This window comes from Solanum stenotomum, chromosome 9, assembly GCF_019186545.1.
Source record: "Solanum stenotomum isolate F172 chromosome 9, ASM1918654v1, whole genome shotgun sequence".
NCBI lineage: Eukaryota > Viridiplantae > Streptophyta > Magnoliopsida > Solanales > Solanaceae > Solanum > Solanum stenotomum.
In genome coordinates this window covers 53,371,339-53,379,658 of record NC_064290.1, presented here as the reverse complement: position 1 = coordinate 53,379,658, position 8,320 = coordinate 53,371,339, and positions in this window count along the sequence as shown.

Here is an 8,320-nt window from a genome sequence, read left to right as displayed (position 1 = left end):
AAAAAAAAAAAAGACAAATAACAGATATCTTATTTATAGTTTGAAAATTGTTGCACTGTCAAGTAGTATCTACATATTTTTTATATATATGATTGGAAATACTTTGAAATAGTTTTTTGCTTTTATTTTATTATAATACGAATAAATTTAAGGTTTTAATTATTTTAGTAATCATAAATAATGAAATGATCCCACTAACTAAATATTTTTTGGACATTTGATAAAAATCAATTGTGCCGTTGAATATTACTAAACAAATTTGTATCCGACGATGTCTCATCCATATATTAAAATATAAATATAAAGAGATTTAATGTTAAAGATATAAATTTTAATTAAAGACACATAAATAAAAAATAAATGAGGAAAGTATTTGTGATAAAAAAAAATGAAATTAGTAGAATAAATAAGTTGAAATAAATAATGTCAGCAATATTTTTGGCTCCTTTTCAAATTATAAAATATTTTTTTTATTCTCCTTTTTATTTGATATGAATTTCATAAATATACTGATTTTTTTTCTAAATAATTCTTTCTTATTCTTCTCCTAATTTAAATTGAATTCCATAAATAGATAATTCTTTTAAATAATTGTTCTTTGGCATTTTTAACACTAATCACCCTTCTTATAAATTTCTCAATCAAATAAATTTTTTCTCAACATGTAGGAGGAATTATAGTGTAACATTCTTTCAAAAAGTCTTTTATTTTGAGAAGAATCATTTGTTGTATAGTCTTTCTTCTTACACCAACATATTCTCTCTTACTCTTCCTCTTCCTCTTTCTTTTTGGATGGAATAGAATTATGTATGCCAACAGATATGTAGTATCAAATGTTGACATTCACTTCTAACAAAAGTGTACACATCAATTTTTTTTTAATTTTTAATTTTTGTATAAACTGATAAATGTGAAGAAGTAGAAGAAACGAAAGAAGAAGAAGTGAAATCATGGAGTCCATTGTTGGTTATGGATGCTCAAATCTTTTTTAATTTATAGGCAAAATCTATAAACAGTTATAAATTTACTTAAATGTATAATAATTTAAGGAATGTTTTTAAGGAGAGGTGATAAATTGGGTAAGATACTGTATGAAAATTAGAATGTTGTGTGAAAATTAGAATGCTGCCCTAAGGGGTGCCATAGATATATATACAAAATAAACACTAGCTTTTTAATTTGTTGGATTTGGGAAGAATGGCATATCCCTTTGAGATGTATAATATACCACCAGCAGGGCCGCCACAACCGCTAGCAGGGCCGCCAGGACCTGGGTAAGTTAATCTTCTTCATAAAACATGGATGTTTACAGTATATGTACGTATAATGATATTATCGATTTCATAATGAACAAGTATAAATACTTAATATGAACAACTGAATGATTTTACTTACTAGCCTATTGGTTGTTACACATCATTTCTCCCCTTTGTTCTTAACTAGTGATTTCTCCCATACCAGAAGACACATATGCTAACTTGGATTTCCTAGTTTTTCTAGTCTAGTTCCCTTACCTTTTTAGTCTCCTGTATTGTTTTCCCAAAGAAGGTTTGCTTTCCCCTCCACCACTAGCAGGGCCGCCAGAACCCCGCCAGGACCTGGGTAAGTCAATTTGTAGCTTCTTCATAATACATGGATGTTTACAGTAAGGCTGACAATTGGACAGGACCGGATCAACAAGATCGGTTTTATCGGAATTGGTCCTCGTTAACGGATTTATTTACCAAAATTGGGTCTTACCAGAACCGTTTTTACCGGAAATTTCCAAAGGTTCCGATCGGTCCCTTCGTTACCGATAGGAAAAGGTTTGGACCGGATAGGAACCGGCTTGGACCGAATCGGAACCGATTCATACCGGATCATTGTGTATCGGTAATTTTTTTTATTAACTTTAATTATTATGTAATATTATATTATTAAAAAACTTCAATTTAAAACTTTAAAGTAAACTAAAGTTTCAATTGAATTTAAGTTTAAACTTCAACCTTTAAAGTTTAAAATTGACTTTAAAGTTTAAAGTTTATATTGAATTTAAAGTTTAAAATTTACTTTAAACAAGTATAAAGTTTATATTGAATTTAAAGTTTAAACCTTAAAATTCAATGTTATATTAAAGTTTAAACTAATATTAAAATAGTTGAAAATTAAATTTGTAAAATGACTTGGATAAAATATAAGAGACTATTTTAAAAGAAAATCAACGCGAATAGCCGTATATTTATTCAAATAAATAAATTGTACAATACTATTGAACCATGAGAATGCTGAGGAACAGGTCAACAAAATTTGGGATAAAGATCCGGTCAAGTATAATTAGGTCAAGTAATGTTAAATGGCCTTATAGATTTATGCCATGTGTCCTATATAATAATTTATGGTTGAGATTTATTTAAATTATATAATAATAATAATAATAATAATAATAATAATAAAAACAATAAAATTATCAACTATTTTTATTTTTTAGAACTATCAAATGACTTTAAATCATGGCTTCCTTGAAAAAATTAGCCCATCATTTTCCTCCATTTTTGTCACAAGAAAATTCAAGCTTCTACAACTCAAAAGAAAAAGTGTAAATTTAAAAAGAATAAGCTTGTAAATGAATTTCTGGTAGAAATGAGAAGCTACAAAATTATTTATATTTTATAAAAGTATAAAGAAGAATCGAAGTTAAAAAGGTTTGTAACCGATTTGCCAATTTAAAAAGTTAAAAAATATTTTTTTAATAAAACGGAAGAGACAGAGAGAAGGAAGAGGAAGGGTCTTAGGTAAATTAATTAATTAATAGTATTAGTGATAAAATATATATTTTTTAATTTATGTTAATTTTTGTGGCAATAAATTAAATGAAATAGATTGAGACAAAAAGTAATGGGAAAAAATGTTTATGGTAATAAGTATAAGTAAAACAGTTATAAATTTACTTAAATGTATAATAATTTAAGGAATGTTTTTAAGGAGAGGTGATAAATTGGGTAAGATACTCTGTGAAAATTAGAATGTTGTGTGAAAATTAGAATGCTGCCCTAAGGGGTGCCATATATATATACAAAATAGACACTAGCTTTTTAATTTGTTGGATTTGGGAAGAATGACATATCCCTTTGAGATGTATAATATACCACCAGTAGGGCTACCACAACCGCTAGCAGGGCCGCCAGGACCTGGGTAAGTTAATCTTCTTCATAAAACATGGATGTTTACAGTATATGTACGTATAATGATATTATCGATTTCATAATGAACAAATATAAATACTTAATATGAACAACTGAATGATTTTACTTACTTGCCTATTGGTTGCTACGCATCATTTCTCCCTTTTGTTCTTAACTAGTGATTTCTCCCATACCAGAAGACACAATATGCTAACTTGGATTTCCTAGCTTTTCTAGTCTAGTTCCCTTACCTTTTTAGTTTCCAGTACTGTTTTCCCGACACACACACAAAGAAGGTTTGCTCCCCCTTCCCCCACTAGCAGGGCAGCCAGAACCCCGCCAGGACCTGGGTAAGTTAATATATAGCTTCTTCATAAAATATGGATGTTTATAGTAAGACCGATAATTGGACAGGATCGGATCAACATGATTGGTTTTACCGGAGTTGGTCCTCGTTAACGGATTTATTTATCGAAATTGGGTCTTACCGAAATCGTTTTTACCGGAAATTTCCAAAGGTTTCGATCGGTCTCTTAGTTACCGGATAGGAACCGATTTAGACCGGATAGAAACCGGTTTGGATCGGATCGGAACCGATTCTTACCGGATCATTGTGTACCAATAATTTTATTTTATTATTTTTATTAATTTTAATTATTAAATAATATTATATTATTAAAAAACTTCAATTTAAAACTTTAAAGTAAACTAAAGTTTCAATTGAATTTAATTTTAAACTTTAAAGTTTAAAGTTTAAAGTTTATATTGAATTTAAAGTTTAAACCTTAAAATTCAATGTTATATTAAAGTTTAAACTAATATTAAAATAGTTGAAAATTAAATTTGTAAAATGACTTGGATTAAATATAAGAGACTATTTTAAAAGAAAATAAAGGCGAATAGCCGTATATTTATTCAAATAAATAACTTGTACAATACTGTTGAACCATGAGAATGCTGAGGAATAGGTCAACAAAATTTGGGATAAAGATCCGGTCAAGTATAATTAGGTCAAGTAATGTTCAATGGCCTTATAGATTTATGTCATGTGTCCTATATAATAATTTATGGTTGAGATTTATTTAAATTATATACTCATTATAATAATAATAATAATAATAATAATAATAAACACAATAAAATTATCAACTATTTTTATTTTTTAGAACTATCAAATGACTTTAAATCATGGCTTCCTTGAAAAAATTAGCCCAACATTTTCCTCCATTTTTGTCTCAAGAAAATTCAAGCTTCTACAACTCAGAAGAAAAAGTGTAAAATTAAAAAGAATAAGCTTGTAAATGAATTTCTGGTAGAAATGAGAAGCTACAAAATTATTTATATTTTATGAAAATATAAAGAAGAATCGAAGTTAAAAAGGTTTGTAACCGATTTGTCAAATTAAAAAGTTAAAAAATATTTTTTTAATAAAACGGAAGAGACAGAGAGAAGGAAGAGGAAGGGTCTTAGGTAAATTAATTAATTAATAGTATTAGTGATAAAATATATATTTTTTAATTTATGTTAATTTTTGTGGCAATAAATTAAATGAAATAGATTGAGACAAAAAGTAATGGGAAAAAATGTTTATGGTAATAAGTATAAGTAAAACAGTTATAAATTTACTTAAATGTATAATAATTTAAGGAATGTTTTTAAGGAGAGGTGATAAATTGGGTAAGATACTCTGTGAAAATTAGAATGTTGCCCTAGAGGGTGCCATATATAAATATACAAAATAGACACTAGCTTTTTAATTTGTTGGATTTGGGAAGAATGGCATATCCCTTTGAGATGTATAATATACCNAAAATAGACACTAGCTTTTTAATTTGTTGGATTTGGGAAGAATAATATACCACCAGTAGGGCCACCACAACCGCTAGCAGGGCCGCCAGGACCTAGGTAAGTTAATCTTCTTCATAAATCATGGATGTTTACAGTATATGTACGTATAATGATATTATCGATTTCATAATGAACAAGTATAGATACTTAATATGAACAACTGAATGATTTTACTTACTTGCCTATTGGTTGTTACACATCATTTCTCCCCTTTGTTCTTAACTAGTGATTTCTCCCATACTAGAAGACACAATACGCTAACTTGAATTTCCTAGCTTTTCTAATCTAGTTCCCTTACCTTTTTAGTTTCCAGTATTGTTTTCCCGACACACACACAAAGAAGGTTTGCTCCCCCCTTCCCCATTAGCAGGGCAGCCAGAACCCCGTCAGGACCTGGGTAAGTTAATCTGTAGCTTCTTTATAAAACATGGATGTTTACAGTAAGAACGACAATTGGACAAGATCGGATCAACATGATCGGTTTTATCAGAGTTGGTCCTCGTTAATGGATTTATTTACTGAAATTGGGTCTTATCGAAATCGTTTTTATCGGAAATTTTCAAAGGTTCCGATCGGTCCCTTAGTTACCGGATAGGAACCGATTTGGACCGGATAGAAACCGGTTTGGACCGGATCGGAACCGATTACCGGATCATTGTGTACCGATAATTTTATTTTATTTTTATTAATTTTAATTATTCTATAATATTATATTATTAAAAAACTTCAATTTAAAACTTTAAATTAAACTAAAGTTTCAATTGAATTTAATTTTAAACTTTAAACTTTAAAGTTTAAAATTGACTTTAAAGTTTAAAGTTTATATTTTTAAACCTTAAAATTCAATGTTATATTAAAGTTTAAACTAATATTAAAATAGTAGAAAATTAAATTTGTAAAATGACTTGGATTAAATATAAGAGACTATTTTAAAAGAAAATNTAGTCTAGTTCCCTTACCTTTTTAGTTTCCTGTATTGTTTTCCCAAAGAAGGTTTGCTCTCCTCTCCCCCACTATCAGGGTCGCCAGAACCCGCCAGGACCTGGGTAAGTTAATTTGTAGCTTCTTCATAATACATGGATGTTTACAGTAAGGCTGACAATTAGACAGGACCGGATCAACAAGATCGGTTTTACCGGAATTGGTCTTCGTTAACGGATTTATTTACCAAAATTGGGTCTTACCAGAACCGTTTTTACCGGAAATTTCCAAAGGTTCCGATCGGTCCCTTAGTTACCGGATAGGAAAAGGTTTGGACCGGATAGGAACCGGCTTGGACCGAATCAGAACCGATTCATACCGGATCATTGTGTACCGGTAATTTTTTTTATTAACTTTAATTATTATATAATATTATATTATTAAAAAACTTCAATTTAAAACTTTAAAGTAAACTAAAGTTTCAATTGAATTTAAGTTTAAACTTCAAACTTTAAAGTTTAAAATTGACTTTAAAGTTTAAAGTTTATATTGAATTTAAAGTTTAAAATTTACTTTAAACAAGTATAAAGTTTATATTGAATTTAAAGTTTAAACCTTAAAATTCAATGTTATATTAAAGTTTAAACTAATATTAAAATAGTTGAAAATTAAATTTGTAAAATGACTTGGATTAAATATAAGAGACTATTTTAAAAGAAAATCAACGCGAATAGCCGTATATTTATTCAAATAAATAAATTGTACAATACTGTTGAACCATGAGAATGCTGAGGAATAGGTCAACAAAATTTGGGATAAAGATTCGGTCAAGTATAATTAGGTCAAGTAATGTTCAATGGCCTTATAATTTACTTAAGTGTATAATAATTTAAGGAATGTTTTTAAGGAGAGGTGATAAATTTGGTAAGATACTCTGTAAAAATTAGAAAGTTGCCCTAAGGGGTGCCATATATATATACAAAATAGACACTAGCTTTTTAATTTGTTGGATTTGGGAAGAATGACATATCCCTTTGAGATGTATAATATACCACCAGCAGGGCCACCACAACCGCTAGCAAGGCCGCCAGGACCTGGGTAAGTTAATCTTCTTCATAAAATATGGATGTTTACAGTATATGTACGTATAATGATATTATCGATTTCATAAAGAACAAGTATAGATACTTAATATGAACAACTGAATGATTTTACTTACTTGCCTATTGGTTGTTACACATCATTTCTCCCCTTTGTTCTTAACTAGTGATTTCTCCCATACCAGAAGACACAATATGCTAACTTAGATTTCCTAGTGTTTTTAGTCTAGTTCCCTTACCATTTTAGTTTCCAGTACTGTTTTCCTGACACACACACAAAGAAGGTTTGCTCCCCCCTCCCCCCACTAGCAGGGCCTCCATAACCCCGCCAGGACCTGGGTAAGTTAATCTGTAGCTTCTTCATAAAATATGGATGTTTACAGTAAGGCTGGCAATTGGACAGGACCGGATCAACAAGATCGGTTTTCTGGAATTGGTCCTTGTTAACAGATTTATTTATCGAAATTGGATCTTACCAGAAATTTTCAAAGGTTTCGACCGGTCCCTTAGTTACCGGATAGGAACCGGTTTGGACCAGATCGGAACTGATTCTTACCGGATCATTGTGTACCGGTAATTTTTTTTATTAACTTTAACTATTATATAATATTATATTATTAAAAAACTTCAATTTAAAACTTTAAAGTAAACTAAAGTGTCAATTGAATTTAAGTTTAAACTCTAAACTTTAAAATTTAAAATTGACTTTAAAATTTAAAGTTTATATTGAATTTAAAGTTTAAAATTTACTTTAAACAAGTTTAAAGTTTAAACCTTAAAATTCAATGTTATATTAAAATAGTTGAAAATTAAATTTGTTAAATGACTTGGATTAAATATAAGAGACTATTTTAAAAGAAAATCAAGGCGAATAGCCGTATATTTATTCAAATAAATAAATTGTACATTACAAATATTAGAAAGAGACAAAGAGTACAATAGTACATAATCTAGGTATTGAATATTAATTATTGTACTAACTACTAACAATTGAAACTTTTTTTAAAATCTTTTCGTAACTTTTGTATCATTTCAAAAGAAACATTTTTTGGAACTTGTATTTGTCGTTCCTCTTCCATTGCTTCCATGCCATCATCACTATTATCACCAAATATTTCATCTATTTCGTCTTCTATTTGGCTACTTAATTGTGGTAGTCCGGTATTTCTTCTTTCAGCATTGATCCAATTTCGAAACAACAGCGATATTTTCAAACTATCCTTTGCTAATGAATATCAATGATCTCCAATCATAAATCTCGCTGCACTAAAGGCTTGCTCCGAAGCGACC